This window comes from Fukomys damarensis, unplaced genomic scaffold (assembly GCF_012274545.1).
Source record: "Fukomys damarensis isolate Sample0158 unplaced genomic scaffold, DMR_v1.0_HiC HiC_scaffold_15, whole genome shotgun sequence".
Taxonomy (NCBI): Eukaryota; Metazoa; Chordata; class Mammalia; order Rodentia; family Bathyergidae; genus Fukomys; species Fukomys damarensis.
The window spans coordinates 30,926,066-30,947,955 of NW_022900927.1; the positions used below are offsets into that span (position 1 = coordinate 30,926,066).

At 37.2% G+C, this 21,890-nt stretch overlaps 1 long non-coding RNA gene across 1 annotated transcript in view; it reads left to right on the forward strand.

The window, feature by feature from the left end:
- Positions 1-21,890, forward strand: part of LOC104854991 — a 125,325-nt gene that overhangs the window by 10,474 nt on the left and 92,961 nt on the right. The gene's annotated exons all lie outside the window — the stretch shown is intronic.

Below are 21,890 nucleotides of genomic sequence, written 5' to 3' on the forward strand. Positions count from 1 at the left end.
GGGGTTTACTCCGAACACTTTCCTTTTCCTGAAAGTGACTCCTTTTTCTATCTCTTATTAACATTAAAGGTGTCTCTACTCTTCCTTCAAATGGAATAATAATGAGATGACTTGTTCTATGGTTTGAGTAACAAGGATTAAAGGTATCATGAAATCTTAGAAATTGATTATAAATGGTGATAAAATTCGGATGAAATAACTTTTTAACATCTCCTTTCTTTCTACCCTCCTTCCTTCCTTCCTTCCTTCTTTTCTTTTCCTTTGACTTTCCCCATGGCTTTGTCCTAGGCACACTGATTTTATAGGCGGGTCGTGTTTTCTCTCTGACACTGGCTTTGTTAGGAAGCGGGGTTTTAATTTCCAGTTCTTGCTTCCCATAATCATCATTCTCTATGTACTGACAGCAGAGATGATTCCAAGTGCACCTAACCGCACATGTGCACAGATGTTCAGAAATTCAGTGGTTGCTGATGAACTTTTCTTGCTTTACCACTTGAGCATTGTATTCTTTGTCACCACATTACACACATTCTTCCGGTGTGTCTTTCCGCTGACAGAGAAGGAAAATCTCAAACTTAAGTACAACTGTATCTCAGAAAGGGCAAAGGTATCCTCTATACCTGGTATAGTGTGTGATGAATTCTTTGGTTTTCCTTTTCCTTCCTCCCTGGTTTATTCTTCATGCTCCACTTCTTTTAAAAGTTTCTTTCCTGGTATCCTGGATTATATTTTCCTGTTAGTTTGCTATTCCTTTCTCTTTTTGAGTCCTACATCGCTTCTATTTATACTTTGGTATTGCCTTTCATCTAATTTATTCATCTTGTATTCTTTTCTCTGCTCCACATGTGTTGGGATTAAATTTCTTAGCAAAGGGAAATGGGATGATTTTAAGATTAAAAACATCTCAGTATTACAGTATAATCTTAAAGTAAAGGCATTTCATTTAGCTTGCATTTAATAAATAAATTCTCTCCAAACCTACATGCTGCATGGTGGCCATCCAGCTTACCTGATTACCTTAAGTATTAGGGAACTCACTATCCCTTAAACTTGCCTCTTCCTTCTTGGAAAGCTTAGAACATTAAAACATCTTCCATCTGACTTCCTATAACTTCTTCCCACTGTCTCTAGCCTCTCTGCTAGGAACAGACAGAGTAAATATTTTCACTTTCACTCATGGTAGCCTTTCAAATACCTAAGGGCAATTAATACAAACTCTTTGTTCATTTTTCCCATTTGATTGTCTCCATCTTTTCTTGTTCCCTCATAAAGGAATATTGTTATTCTTTGTAAGCATTTTTTAATATTCTGACATGTGTTACCCAGAAGCATGTATCATATTCCAGGTGTGGGTTCTATAACCAGTTAGTTTATCATGTCTTTTGCTGTACATGTGGTTCCAGTTAGTTATTGCTGTTTAATCAACTAACCAAAAACTCAATAGTGTAAAAAAAAAAAAAACCAAGTATTTGATTATGCTCCTGTAGCCTTTGGGTCAAGAATATGGACAAGGCATAGCAGAAAGGCTGTATCTGCTCTAGGATGCCTAACATCTCAGCCAGTAGGACTCAAATCTCAGGTTGACTGTCATTCTTGGGGTTTAGAATTTGGAGGCCTCTCCACTCAGAAGTCTGGTCCTTTGATTGGCTGTAAGTCTGAGCGTGTCAGGGAGTGTCCCTGGCTATTAACACATGACATCTCCAGCTTGCCTGCCTCAAGGAAGTCAGCCATCTTATCTGCACTCAGAGCTCCCAGAGGGTGTTCTGGTAACCTAGGAGAAATGAAAGGCCTTTGTCTCAGTTATTTTCCTCTCATTGCTGAGACAAAATATCTGACACCCAAAATTAAAGAGGAAAAAGTTTATTTAGCTCACAGTTTCAACTGGCACCAAGTCAGAGTGGCCCATGGCAGCAGGGTTTCACAGCGGAGAAGCAGTTCATGGTGCCCACACAGTGGCAAAAGCAACAAGGGAAACTTCACGGCATCTTTCTGCTCCTTTTACCTTATCCAGACTAGTGGGATTAGGGCCATGCCAAACCAGCCAAGGTACTGGTTTAGTAACCATACTCCCTTAATCCCAGCATCACACACCCTAGATTTAATCACCTCTGAAAAAGCCACCTATGGCCACATGAAGCTTTGGGGGGATCATCTAGACCCAAACCATAACATTCCACCACCAGGCCCCCAAAGATTCATGCATATCCCTTTACACAAAAACACATTTAGTCCATCTCCAAGAGTTGTCAAAGTCCTACAGTTTCAGCATTGCTGAAAAGTCCAAGTCTAAAGTCTCCTTTGAGATTTAAGGCAAATTCTTAGCTGCTAGCTCCTGTATAAATGAAAATAAAGGCTGGGAATTTAGCTCAGTGATTCTTCTCCTGCCTCACAAGTGCAAGGACCTGAGTTTGATCCCTGGTACCAAAATAAATAAAATAAAATAAATAAATGAAAATAAAGTTAAACACTCAACATCCAATGGCACAAGATACATATCCAATGGCATAAGATAAACATTTCTATTCCAAAGGTTACAAACAGTGGGATGCAAGGAGTAGGAACAAAGCAAGATCAAAATCCAATAGAGCAAACATTAAATTCCACGGCTTCACTTCCAGCATCCTTGGCAATCTGTGGCAAGTTGTGGACTCCAAAGGGCTTGAGTGGCTCTGCCCTACGGCACTTCTGGTGGTGATAGCTCCATGGCTTCTCTCTTGGTCTGGCTGTGCTCTCTCCTTGCATATTTCCTCAGATGATCCATGCTCCTGGCTTCTCCAAACTTCTGGGGTCTCCACTTTACATTTTACACTCTGGTTTTACACTCACAGTTTCACACATGGCCCTCTCAGAGGCACACTCCCTGACCTCCTAAGCCTTCTTCTGAAATCTGGGTGGAAGTGTTCCTGACCCCACAACTCTTGTATTCTACCTGCACCTAAAACCAGCACCACATGGATTATGCCAGTGTCTGCCACCAGCTGGAGCAGTGGCCAGGGTTCCTTCTGTCTTGGCTGTAAGAGTTGAGTGTCTAGATCACTGAGCACTCCGAACGCAAGCCTAAGGAACAAATTCTCTAGGTTCCTGCCATTCTGGAACATGGTGCTCTGGGGCTCTCTTCTCAAAGCAAAGTCTTTCACCTTTGCAACTCTGAGGCTGCAAAGGCTGGACTCTTGTTGGTTCTTGCGATATCCTACTTGTTTTTTTCTGGCTAGTCTTTTCAGCCATCAATTTCTCCTCTGTTCCATTTTTGCAGGCAGCAACTTTACTTCCCTTCTGGCTAAACTCACAACATTTTGAATCATTCTGCTAGGCTCTTTAGTCTTGATTCTCAACATAAATCTGGCTAAAAGCACCCAACAGTTGACATGCCACTGTCTCAACATTAGTCTACCTTGAAATTTCTTCTGCAAGATTAATTAGTCTACCACCCTTAATTTTAGTCTCAGGAAGTCTCCTCTGGACAAGAGCAAAATGCAGACAAACTTTCTGTCAAGATATAACACACATTGTCTGGAGTCCAACTGCCAGTGCAGTCCTTCTTAGCAGAAACCTGCTGAGCCTGGTCTTTACTGGCAGCATTTCTATCAGCTTTTTCATCTTCTGAGCTCTGACCAGAATCTCTGTCAACTACAGCCTAAGACATTCCAACTCTACTTTTTAGCTGGCATATCTGAACTTTTCCTAACTCTTCCTCTTCCCACAAGCCCAGCTCCAAAGGCTTCTAAATCACATGACTAGGAACAGTCACAGCAATGGCCTAACTCCCAGGTACCAAATTCTGTCTTATTTTTCTCTCATTGCTGAGACAAAATACCTAATGCCCTAAATTAAAGGGGAAAGAGTTTACCTAGCTCACAGTTTGTAGAGGTTTCAGTTCATAATCAAGGCATCACAGAGGAGAAGCAGTTCATGGTGCTCACACAGTGGCACAAGCAACAAGGGAAACTTCATAGCATCTTTCTGCCCCTTTTATCCAGACTAAAATTAGGGTAGGGATTAGGATGGTGCCAAACCAAAAGTGTACTGGTTTAGTAATCACACACCCTTAATCCCAGCATCACACACTAGATTCAGCCACCTATGAAAAAGCTTCCTATGACTTCATGAGGATTTGGGGAGACATTTAGACCCAAACCATAGCTGTCTTTTTTGACTTTCTCTCAAAAATCAGAAGGTGTCATTTCCATAATATTCCAGTGACCACACTGTTGACCGAGATAATAGTGGCAAACATATCAAGTGCAGGTCTGGTATTTTCTAAGCATCAGAACTCTGAAAAGGCATTCTTTTCCATGGAACCAATCCATAAGAAAAGAGCTGCATAATCTAATAAGCAATAAAATAAACAAGAAAATATAGGGGCTTTTTGAAGTCGTAGGATTAATGTTACTAAAATGAAATAAAACAAAGTGCAAGCAAATACAGTGAAAATTAACCAGCCATATACCTCCATTGAATAGAGCTTCTTAGCTCTCTGACTTTCATTTCTTCTACCTTTGGGCTATCCTATAATGTCCTCCAGCTAACTTCCATAAATTATAGCCATATCACTGCTCTTCTCAGAAATATTTTATGCCTCCGTACTGCCAGCAAATCAGTTTCAATCTGCCCTACTACTTTGAAGTCCTCCAGTTTATGCCCAACTCTATGGCTTTATTTCCACCACTCAACCTTACACAGCTGATGTTTCTGCCATGCTGAAATACACAGCAAAAATTAAAGATTCTATATGTTTTTTTCTTCATGTCATTCTTGCTTATTTTGGAGGAACCTGGCTTTCAGACATCTGATCTTCATACTGTGTAAAAAGCACATGTGAGATGCCCAGCACAGAGACCCTTACCTTTCTGAGAAGACGCAAGCCATCTTCACTGACTCTCCTACTTTCTAATTTTTTCTGGCTGTAAGAATGGAAAATTTTGTGTGGTGAATTGTTACAAGTCCCTAATTTGGTCCCTAAAGAAGGGTTGTTCTACTTGGAAGAGGAAATAAAAGGAAATTGTATATTTTCTCTAGACAACGTGTTTCCTCTTTGCTTGTATATCTTCTGATGGTAGAATATGCAGCCAGCCATAGCAAGGCATTCTATTCAATGGCATTCTTTGCTGGAAAGGTTGTACTGAAGAAATAAATCATTGCATTTTTCCATAGGAAATGGGCTTTTATTTTATAGTAAGCTCAGTTCTTTCCAACAGTGTCATTCACTGATTTCCTTGAATTGGAGATATATTTTTGAACTGACTGGATTTACTAGGTATAAAGCACAGAAGAAAATTGTTCCCCTTTTATTCTTGTGGATTGTTTTTGTTTTAAAATTCTTTTGCTTTTTAAAAGTATGCCCTATACATCTTCCAGGTTCATGTAATGGGCATGAAAAAACATACACTGTAAGCCTCTCATTTAATATAATTAGGATCAATAGCTGAGAGTTTAATTCAAATGTTTATTAAACAAAAATATGTAGGTGTAGGAGAGAAACTTGAACCTGACTTGCTTTGGGAGGGAATGGAGCACTGGCTAACCTAGTGATGCAGTGAACATGTAACTAGATTTGGTTACGAGCACTCCTATTATGTACCTCATTGCGTTTTCTTCCTAGTTTGAATTAGATTTCATATCTATTATTTTGATGAGATAGTGTGGATATTCACTTTGGGTATGTATGTATATAAGAGGTGAGAAGAAAAGAAAGGAGAGATAAATGGGGGGTATATGTTTCATTTTGGGGTCAGCTAGAGACTATTTTTGTTTATAGTTAGAGGCCTTCATGATCTAGATTCAGTTAGCTTTGGTTCAAGTTCTGACCCATTATTGGGTTAACTGTGGAATCCTGAGCAATTCATGTGACCTTTTAAAAGACTAGGTTTTTGGTCAGTAAAAAGTGCAGTTCCCATAGAGTTCTTGTGAGGCTTATGTGGGAGAAGGCATACAAAAGGCTTGATAGCAGATGCAGCCTAAGCTGTCATTGCACACAGCCGCTGGGAGTGACATATGGAGTGAAATGACAGTTATACACCAAATTAGCCAAGTTCCCTAGGTGGTATCCTTGTGTCTTTATTGTGTCGATATTATCAAGTTCCAGAATGGCTTATAAATGATAGTGAAGTACATTTTAAGTTAATTTATATAAGGGAAAATTTCACATTGTAACTTGTAAGCCTTTCTTCTAATAGAGGTGATTTGAAAAGTAGCCTTTCTGTTATTTCCCTCTATATGTGCATAGAGACATATGTTGGCTCGGAAATTCTGTAGAATTTCACCAGTCTGTGTTTCAGCCAATTGCACTTATGTAATATTTACATTTCTCAACTTTTGACTAGGAAATATGCTCATCACATATCTACTTTAGTAACAGAAAATGTGTGGGGCCAGATGTGGTGGCACAAGCCTATAATCCCAGCTACTTGGGAGACTAAAGCAAGTGCATCCAAAAAATAAAAAATAAATAAATAATTGAGCCCAGCCTGGGAAACAGTGAAAACTCATCTCAAAATAAAAAAATAAAAATAGCTGGAGATGTAGCTTGGTGGCAGAGTACTTACAAGGCTTGACTGAGTTCCTAGGTTTAATCTCCAACATCGAAAAACAAAAAAAAACTTTAGAAAGTGGAGCTAAACCTCAAGGATACAAGGGGGTAATAAAGTTGTATTCTTGTATCTGTCCAGGTGTTCCTTAGTGAAGCTACTATTGCTTCTGGAAAAAAAAGGAGCAAGGACCAGATAGCAAGGGATAAATCACTAGGGCTGAGTGTGGTGCTGCACATTTGTAATCCCAGTACTAGGGCAGCCAAGGCAGGAAGATCACAAATTTGAGCCCAGTCTGTGGAATTTGTGAGATCCTATCTCAAAATAAAATATAAAATAAAAAAATTTTGGAGATGCAGTTCCGTGCTGAGATCTTAGGTTCCATAACCAGTACCACAGAAACAAAGTAAAACTAAGAGCAAGTGGTCATTTTTAGTGTTTTATCTTCACAATAGTTTCAGGGGAAAGGGAAGTAAACCAGAGAAGGAAAATACATATGAGCATTCTAGATAGGTAACAAGATCTTTCTCTTTTTCCTACTTGGTAGTAATCTGAAAATTTAAGTGACAATTCGAATATCAAGTCAGAGGAACTCAGAATAAAATCTACTTCAAGTACACTGTTTGAGACTCTGATTTTCTTCTAAAGATCTCAAACATTAATACAGTAAAGAATCTGGAAGCCTAATTTTAAAGTTAAAGCATTCTTTTTCTATTTCCATTACTTTTCCTCTCCAGATGTTTGCTACTTAAAAACTTTTAGTCATTTGTAATTTAAATTTGCCTTTTTGAGCTGAAATATAACTTCATTACTTAAAAGAAGACATCCAGTAATGCAGGTTGCAGACAATTATAACTTTGCATGGGAGTTAGAAGGGAAGAGAGGACTTTAATATAATATCAAAACTGGAATGTATAAAGGTGAAAGCATTTTCCCTGAGAAACTTGTAATAATAACATGTTTTAAGAAACAGGAGATGCTTTCTTTAAAGCACACAGATTTTTAAAATATATGCCCAGTAATAAAACATAAAATTTCTGATGTATTCATAATTGGTAAGCAATATTTTCTGAAACAACTAGCTTTTTTGCAATATTTTGTGATAAAACAGAACACTGACCACTTGTTTTATTTCAGTAACTTGCAGCAGAATTTCCTAGCATGATTATTTTAAATTACAAGATTAAATGCAAAGAATTAATACGTGATACCCAGGAAGGAAAACTTGGTTATTAATGTTTTCATTCAAAAGTAATCTCTTTATGTTTTAATATCAAAGATTATGTTTAATCTGTTCGATGAAATTTTAAAGAAGAGAGTGATAATCTGCCCTTCTCCGTCGTCTGGTTCATTGTGGTATGACAAATGCTGCCAGACTCTAACTGTTCAGGACTATAGAGTCGGTGACACAGTGCAGGGTCAGCCACTCCAGGCATACGGCCACAATTAGCCCAGAGATCTTGTTAAACTACGATCATGTTTTTTTCCCCACTTGTAGTTTACTGGCAAATTGTAGACAGGAAGTAGTTTGGCTAATGTCCTATTTCTCTATACAATATCATCAAATCAATAGAATTCTGGCCAAGATAGTTATCTCAGTTGCTCTTTAATAAAGTTAAAGATGTTATGGAATTCAGTGACTTTTATGTGAAAATAAATGTATGTAGGACTTTCCTTTCAGAGTGTACTTCCATACTGCTATATATGTATATATTTAACTGTACTTAATTTAAATTCGAGGTTTTATGGTTGGCAATGAATATTTCTAAAAGATTAGAAATCCTCATATATGTGTGTATATATATATATATAGAGAGAGAGAGAGAGAGAGAGAGAGAGATAATTAGCATGCCACTTAATTTTGCTAGATAAATAGGTAAATCTGCCATGATTCCATATATCAAAAGAATAATTTTGCTCTATTTGTAAGGGTGGGGTCTTTTTGCAAGATTTTTTAAACCAAGGAATTATTGACTCTAAGCTCATCAGTAGTTAAAAAGTATTTCCAGGTTCTTTCGGTATGGTAGGACCAAATCAAGTTTACTCCCTCTACTTCAGACAGATAAGTAGATTTCTTGTTTAAGTACCTATCAGCAACATTCTGTCCATAACTAGTGGTTGTCAAACATTTAACAGCTGTAAAATGCAAAAATCTTTATTGCCACAATTGGCTCTATCATCCACAGACTGATGATTGAGGCTGTAGGTGAGGCAGCCTCGTGACTCCTTTGTTTTCCCTGCTCCCCACTGCTGCCCGCCCTTTGGCCATTTCACTGCTCATTAGCGCCTCCACCAGATGGGGGCCAGGATCAGAACAGGGCTCAGTTCTGGTAAAAGGCTTGAGGAGGAGGCTGGGAATAATTGCCAACATAAGGTTTTCAGATTATCTGTTGATGTACTCCATCACAAACTCTGTCCTCAGGAATACTGGAAGGCAGCCATGACCCTGCAGTTTGCTTTTCACACATTCTTTGTTCATTCATTTTATTAATATGTTTTTGTAAGTTAGAGAAGTTCTTTTCAGGATGTTATAATAAACCAAAGTCTCTGTTTTTGCATTTCCATAGAATTGATGAGCAACTGCAGAATAAGCTTGGTTTAGTAAGTCTTTTGCCCATATTTTAATTCAGAAGAACTGCACTAAGCTTGTTGTTGCATTAAGACTCAGTTTGTGGAATGATGGCTCTTTAAATTCAGGTAAAGGATATTACTATTAGAAAACAAAAATCCAAAGACCGTGCTTTCCAAACACTAAAGAAAACCTGGATTCTATTCACTAAACATTTATTAAGCATTCCTGTGGGCCTGGTACTGTACTGACATCAACAGCCGTGATCTATTTTGTGGTTGCTATGTGCCGAGGAAAAGTTTTTGAAATAATTTTTTCATTTGTTCATGCCGAATATCATTTATGTTTATTAAATAATTTCTAAATCTCTGGTTTTTAAAGCAAATTATATACTTTAATAGCTCTGAATAGCACTCTCCTTTATCTTTAAAATGAGCTCTTTGAAGGTAGAAAGTATATCATATTTACCTTCTTACCCTTAGTAATGGGGATGTAAGAGGGAATACAGCGAAGTGATTAAGAGCTCAGACTGCCGGGGTTCAGGTATCATCTTAAGGCAAATTGGTCAATGTCCACAGCCGCAGTTGCCCCTTTGCACAATGAGTTCTCCTCTCCTAGGACTGTTTTGAAGAATTAAATGAGAAGTCATCAAAAAACTTTCCTTGGCACATAGCAACCACACACTAGATCACGGCTGTTGATATCAGTACAGTACCAGGCCCACAGGAATGCTTAATAAATGTTTAGTGAATAGAATCCAGGTTTTCTTTAGTGTTTGGAAAGCACGGTCTTTGGATTTTTGTTTTCTAATAGTAAATATGGATTCAAATTGTATTCTTTGCCTTTTTTTAACCCACTGATCTATATTTTCAAAGAGATTGCATTAGGTTTAAAAGCACAACCTGAATGGAGTATTATTAAGCCATAAAGAAGAATGAAATTATTCCTTCTGTAGGAAAATGGATGGAAGTTAAGTGAAATAAGCCAATCTCAGAAATTTAAATATCTTATGCTTTCTCATATATAAACAACCTCAAATAAAACTTAAAAATAATAAGCAAAGCAGAGATGACAGGAAACTAGAAAGTAGACTTTTAAACATAAGCAAGGGGTTCAGGAGAGGGGAGAAAAGGAGAGGGCAGTATTAGGGGTGAAAATATTCAAAATGTGTTATATGCATGCACCTGTATGCAAAAATGAATCTCACTGTTCTGTATCATGAACACGCTCCAGTTAAAAGAAGTGTAACCTTCAGGCTTCAAAGTAATGTGCACAGTAATTCTGAATTCCAGCATATAGCTTCCTACTTAAGAAGTGAACTGCTGCTCTCTGCCCAGGCCCAGTAGACTTTGAATGCCTTGTCCTATATTAAGGTTTCCATTCCCTCAGTTTTGGAAATGGCATTCTGCTTTCCAAAATAGACTGCAGTGCTATAGTTGAAAAGAATTTTTTGTCACAGCTTTGGGTCATCAGAAGAACAAAAGAGAGCTTTATTAGTCAAACCTCACAAAATAATTTTCTAAAGCAGTTTCTCATGTTTTTTTTACCAAAACTAATTTTAATGATCTATTGTGTTCCATTTTCTTACTCTAATGTGACAATAAAGAAAAGAGGAAAATTGGTTAATAATACTGTTTATTTCTTTAACTTCTTCCCTGGACAATTTAAAGCACTCAAAGTGACAGATGGAGGAAGTAGGAAGGCCAGGGATTTAGCTCAGTGGTCCCGGCGCCTGCCTTACATAGAGGAAGTAGGTATATAATTAGGGCTTTTTGGTGGGGGGAAAACTTATAACACTAGGCTTATGTCACCACGGAAATAAGTACTTTATGGTCAGAATAACAGGCAGCAATGCTGTATAACTTAGAATTGTAAGCATTAACATTACCAAATAGAAGTAGTGTGGGTTTACTAGAAGGCCCAGGCATTTCCAGTCTTAAGGAAGCATCCTATGATGGGAAGTCCAAAGTCCAGGGAGACAAGAAAATAATGATGTGGAGAGATATGGAAGCATCAGATTTTGGCTGCTAGTCATGTTAGAAAGCCCCATTTGTCTTGCAGTGTTTTTTGATTCCCTGTCCAAATGATTCTGATGTCAGAAGAGACAGATACTGCCCATTTTGTGTCCAAAGCTGATCCTGGCATATAATTTTCTTATTGCAGGTCTCAGTGTCTATATTTCCTTTCCAGTCATTATTCTGTGAGATAGTCCAGCTTCAGAGTTCCTTAAGATTTAGGGAAGCATTTGCACTCCTGGACCCATTCTTGAAACTCAGTTAGATCTGGGGTTGGGTTGGAATGGATTTTTTTTTTTTAAACCAAGGTTCTTCTCCCAGTGGTAGCCTACTGTTTGGCGGGGTGGGGGGATACTAAATTTTATCCAGTGAATTAGCCCAGTGCAGGATTCTGTGCTTTCCATTCTGCTTAGACAATTGATGAACTACATAAAAACATTTTTAAATCCCTTATTTTATTAACAATAACTTTGTCTAATATATAATACACTTGGTTGTTAAATGACTAAATTTAGTAGAGATCAGATGAAATCCTCTTTAAAAGTTAATACCTACAGGAACAAATTTTCAAAGCTACTGAGTTTATTATATTATTGAATTAATAGGATACTTAATGCATGTAAATTCTATAGTGCAAGAAGGCTTGACCATACATAGTCATAGTATGAAGAATTTTTTTGTAACTGCAAATAATTTTTCTAAAAATGAAGACTTCTTCCTGGGATTGTTATAATGTAATATATATTCAGAATTATTATTTGTTATTCTCTAAAGTAAATATGTTATGGTAAAATTTTAGACCTCTATTTGAGAAGTGACATTTTTATCGATAAAGTAACCATAAAATTTTCAACTTATACAAAATTTTAGGTGTTTTATTTTGCGATTTTATTTTTGACTCAGAGTTCAAAAAATTGTTTAGATTAATTTCTTGAAATTATTTTTGGGAGAAGAATACTCTTATGTGCATGAAAAAAAGGAATCTAGACAGGAGATTTCATGAGTGCCCTGATGATACTGATGTACAAATTTAATTCTATGTCTTGTGACAGAAGCGTTCTCATACATTTAATCTAAATTTCTCCTTATATGATTCTCAGTCCATTTCCTCTTGTCCTTAATGGTAACAGAAAACATCTGCTATGTTCCTCTCCAAGTAAATCTTACTACTTGGGAGAGAGTAAGGGTACATATTTTGTTTGGTCCTAACAGATCTATCTGTGTTTGAGTCTGGGCCCTGTCATGTACTAAGTTTAGGCCACTGTCTCCTCTCTGAGTCTAAATTTCTTCTTTTGTGAAAGATTTTTTAATTACGTCCTATGAAGTTTTAGCAAAGGTGTCCAATTCCTGGTGAATACTCACGATATTGTCTCTTGAATCATTATTGTTAAAACCCATAGGGTTTGGTGGGGTGGGGGGTACAGGAGATAGAAGTCAAAGGCTTCACCCTGACCTACATTCCTAGCGCCCCCCACCCTTCTTCTTCTTTCTTTACTTCCTCCCCTATCCTGCTCTGCCCTGCCCTCCACTTTCTTTGGTCTTTTCTTCTCTTTTCTTTTCTTTTCCCTTCTTCCTTTCTTCCTCCTCCTCTCTTTCTCCCTCTTCTCTCTTTCTCTTCTTTTTTCGTTCCTGTCTTTTACTTTGAGATAGAGCCTTGCTACATTGCCAAGGCTGGCCATGAACTTGCAATCTTCTTGCCTTCAGAATAGCTGGTATTAGACTCATGCTTCACCATACCCAGCCTGTGAGAATATTTTAAATCAGTTTTGCCTTTTCCATAGTAACATTCCCAGATCTTTGTATGTCCCATATTTCTAACCTGTTAATCATGGTTTTTAATGAGATTTAAGATAGTATAGTAAATAGAATACTAAGTTAGCAATAACAGACCTATATGACTGTTCTTCTGCCTTTAGGAATTTCTAGTTTTGTGACCTCAGACGGGACACTTAACATGCATGAACATATTTATTCATATGTAAAATGGGGGCAATAATTATCACACCTACTGTGTCTTCCTCTCTGCATTACGGTCAGAATAACATGAGAAGATAATTTATAAGTCATAAAGCACTATTATATTCATAAGAAGATTGCAGTATCATCAATTAAAATTCAATACTTTACAATAAGGTGATATAGATTAATATATTAGTTATATGTTAGAACTTTACTCAGTATCTTCAGCCTACCTCTGTCCTATATAGCAGTTACGAGGCATTAACTCTTTTCCATTTCTATCTGCTCTTGTGGTTGGAAGGTTAAAACAGTTCCAGCATTAAAGATGTTGAGTTTATGTGTAGTTTGATGAGGTTAAAAGAGAGCCAGATGATTTACAGGAGGAAATCAGAGCAATGAACAGGAGACAGCTCCCCAGGGGTGGACATTAAAAGGAAAGATTCTTAGAATTGCATTTCTTAAGAAAGTCACTGCTACGTTCCAACAGAAGAATGGCATGGCCAATATATGCAAGAATGAGAAGAGAGCTTTGGTATGTTAGAGGTCGCTTAGAGTAGAAGTGATCTTGAAGGCCATGATGATCTTGAGCAGAAGAGAAAAATGAAAACAAAAGGCCATGTTTGCACAGATACAATCTAAAAGAGAAAGTTGGGATAGGGGACTGATGCACGGAAGGCCGAGAACGTGAAGCAGGAGAAGACCAGTACTCCAGCTATGAGAGCCGAATCATGAGGACTGTGGGGGGCACTGATATTGGGGAGCAAAGAAGGCAGAGTGGGCATCATAATGCGTAGCATTTATATATGCTGTTGGCTGTGTCTATTAAATTTATTAATATAGAGTTCATAGAAACAAGAGCTTTTCCTTCACACTGGTACCAGACTTTTGGTTTTGTTGCATCAGTTCAGTTTTGTTTCATGTTTAACAATGGGACTGAAAGTGTATGTGAAAGTAGTCTAGAGTAGAATTTGATCAAACATCCTTGCTAACTGCCTTATATGTTCCAATGTTCTGGTAGAACCAGCCCTGGTGGACTGGCTAACGGTAAGGGATATGAGACGCAGCTTTCCTGAGGCTCTTTGCTCCACCGATGCCTTTGACCTTAGCCATTGAATCACTTAATCATTTTTGGCACCCTAAGTCAGGGATTTGGAGTGGGTAAAATAGTGGTGTGATGTCATGTCTGGGGCATGAGCCTGTATCCTCACCGCACACGGGTCCCTCCCTTCCTGGTCTAGGCAGCTCAATGCACAGTACTTGGCACATAGTGAGCACTCCATAAATTTAGTTGCTTTTCCCATCCCTCTCTGGATCTCAAATAGGAATATCCAAATTTGAGAATGCCACCACAGTGTGAGGTTCCCCAACCAAAATCCATAGTGAAAGCCGACACCAACAGCATGTGTGGGAATGCAGTTCCAGTCAGTCTAGCAAAGATGACTGCCCTGGGTTTTACAACTAGGCCTCCCATTCTCATGAATCATAATAAGATCTCTTTCAGGATTAATAGGTTTTAACTTAGCACAACATTTCTAAACTGTATAATGTTGTGACATTTGTTACGAAAAATAGCTAATGGGAATGGCTACAATTTTTGAGACATTCTGTGTTCCACCTACACTGTTTCTATTCTATTGACATTCCCCTTCCCCCAAAAAAGAAGGTTGGAAAGAAGGCCCTTCACATTTTCTCCAAATTGCTAAATACGAAGAACCTGAAGTTATCAAGGAAACTATTGATAACCTTGCGCATTTATATTTTTTTAAATAAAGTTTCTTTCACACCCTTTCTCTAATAGTAAAATGAGACATCTTTGCTGCTTTCATTTTCCTTTTATCTCAAATTCTGATAGATTTATCCTTATCATTCTTTCTAGTTGAAGTAATTATGGATTCACATACAGTTGTAAGCAATTACACAGAGAAATGCCATGTAAGCTATAGGTTTGGTCTTACTTTCCCTTAGTCTTGACTATTTATTTATTTATTTATTTATTTATTTATTTATTTATTTATTTATTTTCTGGTGTGGTGTTGAGGATGGAATCAGTACCATGCATGTGCTAAGCATGTGCTCTACCACTGAACTATAGCCCATCCTACATTTTGTAAAAATATAGCACAGTACCTCCACTTTCCTATTCCCTCATTATAAAGGGTTGGCTGGCACGGACAAAATCATAGGTGGGCTTGGCACACAGTTACTTGCCTAGAGTAGCTCATTATTTGTATTGCACTAAGAATTCTGCCAATTTCAGAGGCCAGGAAGAAAAGTGTTGGTCTAGGATTACGACACACCTGCTATTCCTAAGGCTGTCTACAACATGCCTACTTGAGTACCCATTTGCCCTTTGGGATATATTCAGGCATGTCTCCAGCATCCTGCCATCCTCAATAAATGCCTTTATTCCCTATCAGAAATTCTTTGTTCAAAAACTGTCCTGTTAATTTGTACCTTGGTATGTGACTTGCTCTAGAGTGAACTATAGTAGAAACCTATTAAAGGTGAACTTTTTGTAATGCCATGATAGCATTAGGTTTCAGAACTTTTAAAAATTGCAACTTATATAAACACACACAAAACATAACCATGTCGAGTTGTAAACCCTGGACAGATAGATGGCCAAGGTGCCTCTCCAGCTAAGTAATTCTATCCTTTATTCAGTGTGAGAAAAATGGAATTTTCATGTAGCTCAAACTGCAAACATTAAAATTTGAAAATGACAAAGGTTTGTTGCATTCCACTGATCACTCCTGGAATCTGAATGTTTGATTAGACAGCCAGAACACAGATGATGATGATGATGATGGATCATAATATGAAAAGCAAAACATCCTAAATGTGATTATTATGGGAGCCTTTTAGAGAATGCATTTAGTATACTTGGATCAATGCCCTATTGAATCCTACATCTCCACTGTTGTAGTATACAAAAAGTTACTCCACATCTCTTTGGACTAATATTTTTTCTACTGACATTTAAAAATTCTTAATGAAGGACAGGGGTGCGTGTGCTCAGTGGTAGACCATTTAGCTACCATGTGTGAGTCTTTGGGTTTAATCCCTAGCAGTACAGAAACCAACCAACTAATAAAATATCCCTTAGTTGTAAATGACATTTTGTGTTTTGGGTAGTAGCTATCTAATGCAAACAAAAGCTCAGTTTTGGATTAGTTGGAGATATTTTTGAGGATCTTGGAAGTTTAGAAAAAAACTATTTTTGAAAAAACAATTGTAAGAGAGTATCAGGGCAGGCTGCTGTTTTTTCCATAGCAAACTCCCTTGAGCCTTATATCACCAAATAAAGGTGATCAGAACACTGAGTGCGGACAGTGCAAGTGGTAATGGGACTCCTGTTGTGCTTCTCTGCCCTGCAAGAAATATGAGATCATTAATTTTGAAAGTATTAAAATGTTGATATTTGGTTCTTGATATTCCAAACTTTAGCCCTGGACTCAGTCTATGTTGATGTAGTACATCCCTCTCATATTCTATAGGTGAGAAAATCAAATCTTCAAGCAATTAAGTGTCCAGTTTAATACTTGTTAGCATGTGAGAAGAAGATAAAATTTAAGACTTTGTTGAAGCAGTTACAAAGTCCAAAATAAAATGTTTGCATATTATATTTAATGGCATCTATACATATTTTAAATAAAAATTAAAGAAATTCTACTCAGCACTCTCAACTCTACACATTCTCCCAAACATCACTAGTTGAATGTAATTATTTGTGTTCATAATCTTCCTGATGTCATTCTCTTTAATACTGTTTGATCAATTTAGGAGGAAATGTACACATAATCTTAACATGTACTTTTTGAAAAAATATTTTTAAAACTATGTAATGGAAATGGATTGCCATGTCTTTATTAACTTTTATATATGTAATTCCAAATATCTCCTTAAATTAATGTCTTCTAGTTTCAAATATACTTCTTCCCATAAGGCTAGTCCCCATTTCCTACAATCTTATAGACCTAGGAGAACCATATTTTCCCTTCTGTCATTTTGATAATTATGTCCTCTGTGCTCAGTGGTGGCCTATTAAGTCACACAAAGACCACAGGCTTGCAAAATGTCCTCAAATTTTCATATATTGGAACTGTGAGAATTTTCTATAATGGTGCCTTAGCGTTAATGATGGAGGTGCAGCCATTTCCAGAGGATTAATGAACAGCTGGGCGGAACCAGTGGCCCTTGGCTCTGCCTCCCAGCCAGCCATTAATTCCAAGGAAATGTCTTTTGTTGAGGTTGTTATTGCTATTATAAGCTTAAAATGGAAAAACGTAATAGGTGTATGGGTTATTTTTATGGGTTGATGCAGTTTCCAATGTGTGTACTAATTCGAGAAAATGAGTGTGAATACATGCAAGAATAAGTCAGATTGTCTGAATCATCCCTTAGTATCCCTTATGTTTTATGAATGATTTTATGGTTCTCTACCTTTCTCTCCCATTTAGAAAGAAAAAGAAAGAAAATTTGATTCAGTGATTTCTCTATGGATTTAAGTCTTAAAAGTACTGCGCTCAGTGACTTCTCTGGAAACTGTTTCTGTTACTGACTGCAGGCAGCATTCAGGTTTCACATATCTTCTGAAGGGAACACAACTTTATTTTACATTCTCATGATGATAATTTTTCTTTTAGAATGAAGTACTGTAAGAAATGAATAGAAAAAAATCCCTGTAATGATTTTGCTGTAGTTCTTTGACTTTTCTCTGATATTTAACCATCATTCTTATATTTATAGCTTTGTGTATTGAATCCTCGAGAGAACAATACACAGCCTAGTTATTCAACATTTCAGGGTTTTTTTTTTTTTAATCTATTAAATGGGGAACCCTTTGATGTAAGCCTAGACCAAGTACAAGTCAGAGTCAAAGTGCGGCCTATCATGTTTCATATTGATTCTTAAAAAAAAAACAAAAAACAACTAGCCCTTAACTGTATTTCTAATAACTTGTTTGTTACATTATTTTTAGCTGTACTGTTAAAAGGCTTTTCTAGAAATAATCTTTAAAAGTCCTAATAGGGTAAATTTTAAGTATCTTGGAATACTGCCAACTTTATGCAGAAGTGTAAACAGCCTCACTTAGACATGATGGCCAGGGAGTTTTTTTTATCTACTATCAGCTACTGGATGGATACATGTTTACCAAGCATTAACCATGGCCCAGACTTGGTGAGGGATTTTAAAATTTCCAGGACACGGGTCTTCATGAAAAATGAATCAGGCTGAAATATCTTTTTCTGCTATGCTCTTTTTTTGTGTCCTGATTCTTTCCTTCCTCTACCAGATTCCTTTTCAACCTTCCGGTAGTGTAACTATCAGTAGCATTCCTTTCACTCCTTGAACTGTTCTAATTTGAGTGGGTAAATTGTATAATTCCCATACCTACAGCCCGCCTGTTTTTTATATGGGCTTCCCTAATCTGTTCATTCATGTTATTAGGTCACTTCTAAATTATTCTTTCGTTTCATACTCTGTCATGTCATTTTACTGTTCCCATAAGGCCAAATGGCCCCTAATTTGTGACTGAACATTTTATAAAAGTTTCCAGTTAAATAAATAGAGTCATTTGGCTCTTGGCTTACCATTTTCCTTATAGACATGCAGCCAAGTACATAAACTTCCTATTCCATGGACGGGATACTCTCTCACCTGCACTTGTACTCGGAATTTCCTTCTTTCGGCTGCCTAAGAGCTTCTTCAACTGTCCAAGTCTTTTTTAGCCCCGCTAGTTCATGAACTAACTCATTAGTCAGAGCTAGGCTTTCTCACCCCTGGAGCATGAACACGTATTATGAATGTCTTGCTCAGAGCATTATTCATTTTTCTTAGTATTGTAAGTTTCTTGAAAAAAGTTTTGGATTTTCTTCAAGACAGCATTGATTTGTTGAATAGATGGAAAAAAAAATAAGACTACTCAGGTAATTCCCACAAAATGATTTCTTACAACTATATAATTGGAAGTTTTAAAATCTATGTATTTCCACAGTATTATGTCATCCATTACTGCACCCTGTGGAATTACTCCTGCTGCTAATCTCTTGGATCCAATACTTAGAGACATAAATATAAGTGACATTAACACTACTACTGCATTCAATGAGTTTACAAAATAGAAAATAAAACTGAAAGCAGATCTTGGAAAACAATATCTTCAAATACAGCAAAATGTAGGCAGTCTTGCTAGTCTTGGTTCAGGTACAGAGTCTAAGATGAAATTCTAGAGTATGGCATTTGACAACAGGATAGCAGACTCTTCCTCATAATTAGAGAGAGAGATGCCTGCTTTTGTAGGTTTTTCCAATCACTCATTAAAAATTAACATGTAAGCGATTGATTATTGAAAAAAATAAGATTGTTAAAAGAAGCAATATTCTCTGATTAGGATGGACAAAACAGTTTAGTGTGGCAAATCCTGTATATGAATGTATTTCTTATTTTTAGTCATTATTCTATGTGTGTAGGTCACTGTGGAACAGAGTTCATAAATTATGTTAGTTTTTCTTTTTTCAAAATAGTGCATTTGGTGGTTTCAACTCCTTTTAGTTTATATCAGATTCTCTTAATTGATACGTACCTAGATATTACACATAATTTAATTGCCTTACGTTTCTGTGGTAAAATCTTAAGAATAAATTTAGTAAAGAAATAGTTTACTATTTTCTAAGTATACTATTCTTTGAACAGGGTATACTATAACATATCAGTATATTTTTGAAAAATAAGTTAGTTATTCACAGCATCTTCCTAATTCCACAGGGTGACTTCAGATTTTAAAGGATGTTAACAAGAAAGAACAGTATTGGATATATTTACCTTTTCTCAGAATCATACAGCAAGTACACACACACACGCACCTCTCAACCTCAAACAAACAAAAATATAAACTACACCCCAAGTCACTTGCACTGAGCTACTTCCTCGTTTCTTTTATATATTTTTTTTAATTTAGAGACAGGGTCTTTCTAAGTCACTAAGTGCTCCAAGCTGGTCTTGAACGTAAGCTCCTGCTACCTCAACCTCAACCTCCCAGAGGGCTTGGATTATAGCTATGTGCCACCAGGCCTGGTTCTGCTCACTTTTTGTTTCTTTCCTGTTTCATACAATCAGTTAAACACCATTACTACATGCTTAACTATTTTAGAGAGCTTTGCATTTTTTTAAAATGATTAATCTGCATGAACATACACAATAAAAGCCAGTTGTTAGAAATATCTTGTATTTCAAAGATCTAAAGTGCTACATATCAAGGATTATACCTGGAATAGAAACATTTGTCATTTGGTGGGTGGCCATGACCCCAACTAAGTGGAAAAAAAGAAAAAGGAAGAAGAAGTGTAGATGTTAAGATCACGGTAAGATGGTACATTGGTCACACATGTGTGAAGTTTAGGAGAGGGGGCTGAGCTGAACATAACAAAGTGGAAGCCATTTGTGGTAGTAGCTGAAGCTATACCTATGAACAAAGATCTCAAGAGAATGACCAAAAGTAGAAAAGTGACAGAAAATGGAGAAGCAATGGAAAAATGGGGCCACTGCCTACGAAGGAGATAAAATAGTTGATCGGCTGCCAGTAATGGTGTGTGGACCAGTGGCCATCACCATGTCTTTCTGCTGCCATCTCATTGTCCCAAGAATTTATATAGCCAGCTCTCTGTGTCCCCTCCCCACTCAGGCTCAGCTCATTATAAGTGGCATGAGTGTTACTTTTCTATCAGCTCACTGGACCCAGGAAACCACTGAGGTGCACAAAGAATAGCAGTGAACTCTAAATTCTGGGGATGTTGTCAGCACTTCAGGAGAACAGCAGGGGGATTGACACCAAGGAGGATCCTTTTGAGCCCAGGTCTTTAAGTCATGTCTCATTTCCCATCTTTAAAAGCTACTTTTCTTATGTAAATAATTAACTTTACAGGATGGAGTATTTCTATTGGTTTACTAAAACTGTGAAGCCAAAATAGGGAACAAGTGCAAGTCCTAGTCTTAGAAGTTGGCAGCACCTTCCTTTTTTGCAGCAGGAACTGAACATCCAGCAGACTTGTCTTTACATCAAGGATGATGAGATTTCAAAGATTAACCAAAAAAAAAAAATGATGGCAACATTCTCTGTGTATGATGAGAAACTAAGTTGCAATTTGGAATTCACACACACACACACACACACACACACACACACTCACACACACATGCACACACACAAATGGCCTGAGAGGTTTTCACATGAATAGAATTGTAGAGATTTAAATAGTAGGCTCTTTACTCTGCCAGTCTATCTCACCTATTAGAGGATTTTATCTCCAGACTACAGTAGTTGTGACTTGTACACTGTGAAGGCAACTTGAGGCTTTCACAACTTTTGTAAGGTGCAGTGTTTCTGGGTAAGCTGGCTTGGCACAGAAATTGCACTTGTGCTTGATTTTGGCTAAACAGTTTTAGCAATCCAACAAAAATGCTTGATTTTACAAAACTCATTGCAAAACACAATTTTAATTTCTCCAGATGGAAAATAGGATACGCAAATATACTGAAGGAAAGAAACACACTGTTTTCTTCAGTATGCCTCTGCAGTCTCAGAACAACAGTTCCATGAATACTATGTATGTATAGTATACACTTATTACTGTATTTAGGTCCAAGTAGCGTGAGAGATTCTGTGTTGGTAGTTATTGATGAGTAATATGAGTAGAAATCCTTTACATCTGAGGTATCCATAGTAACTAAGTAGGGCCCATTTCTATTGTGTTTATTAACTTCCAGCCTTCTTACCAGGCTTAGACTCTTTGGACCCCAGGATTCCTGATTCATATCACCCCC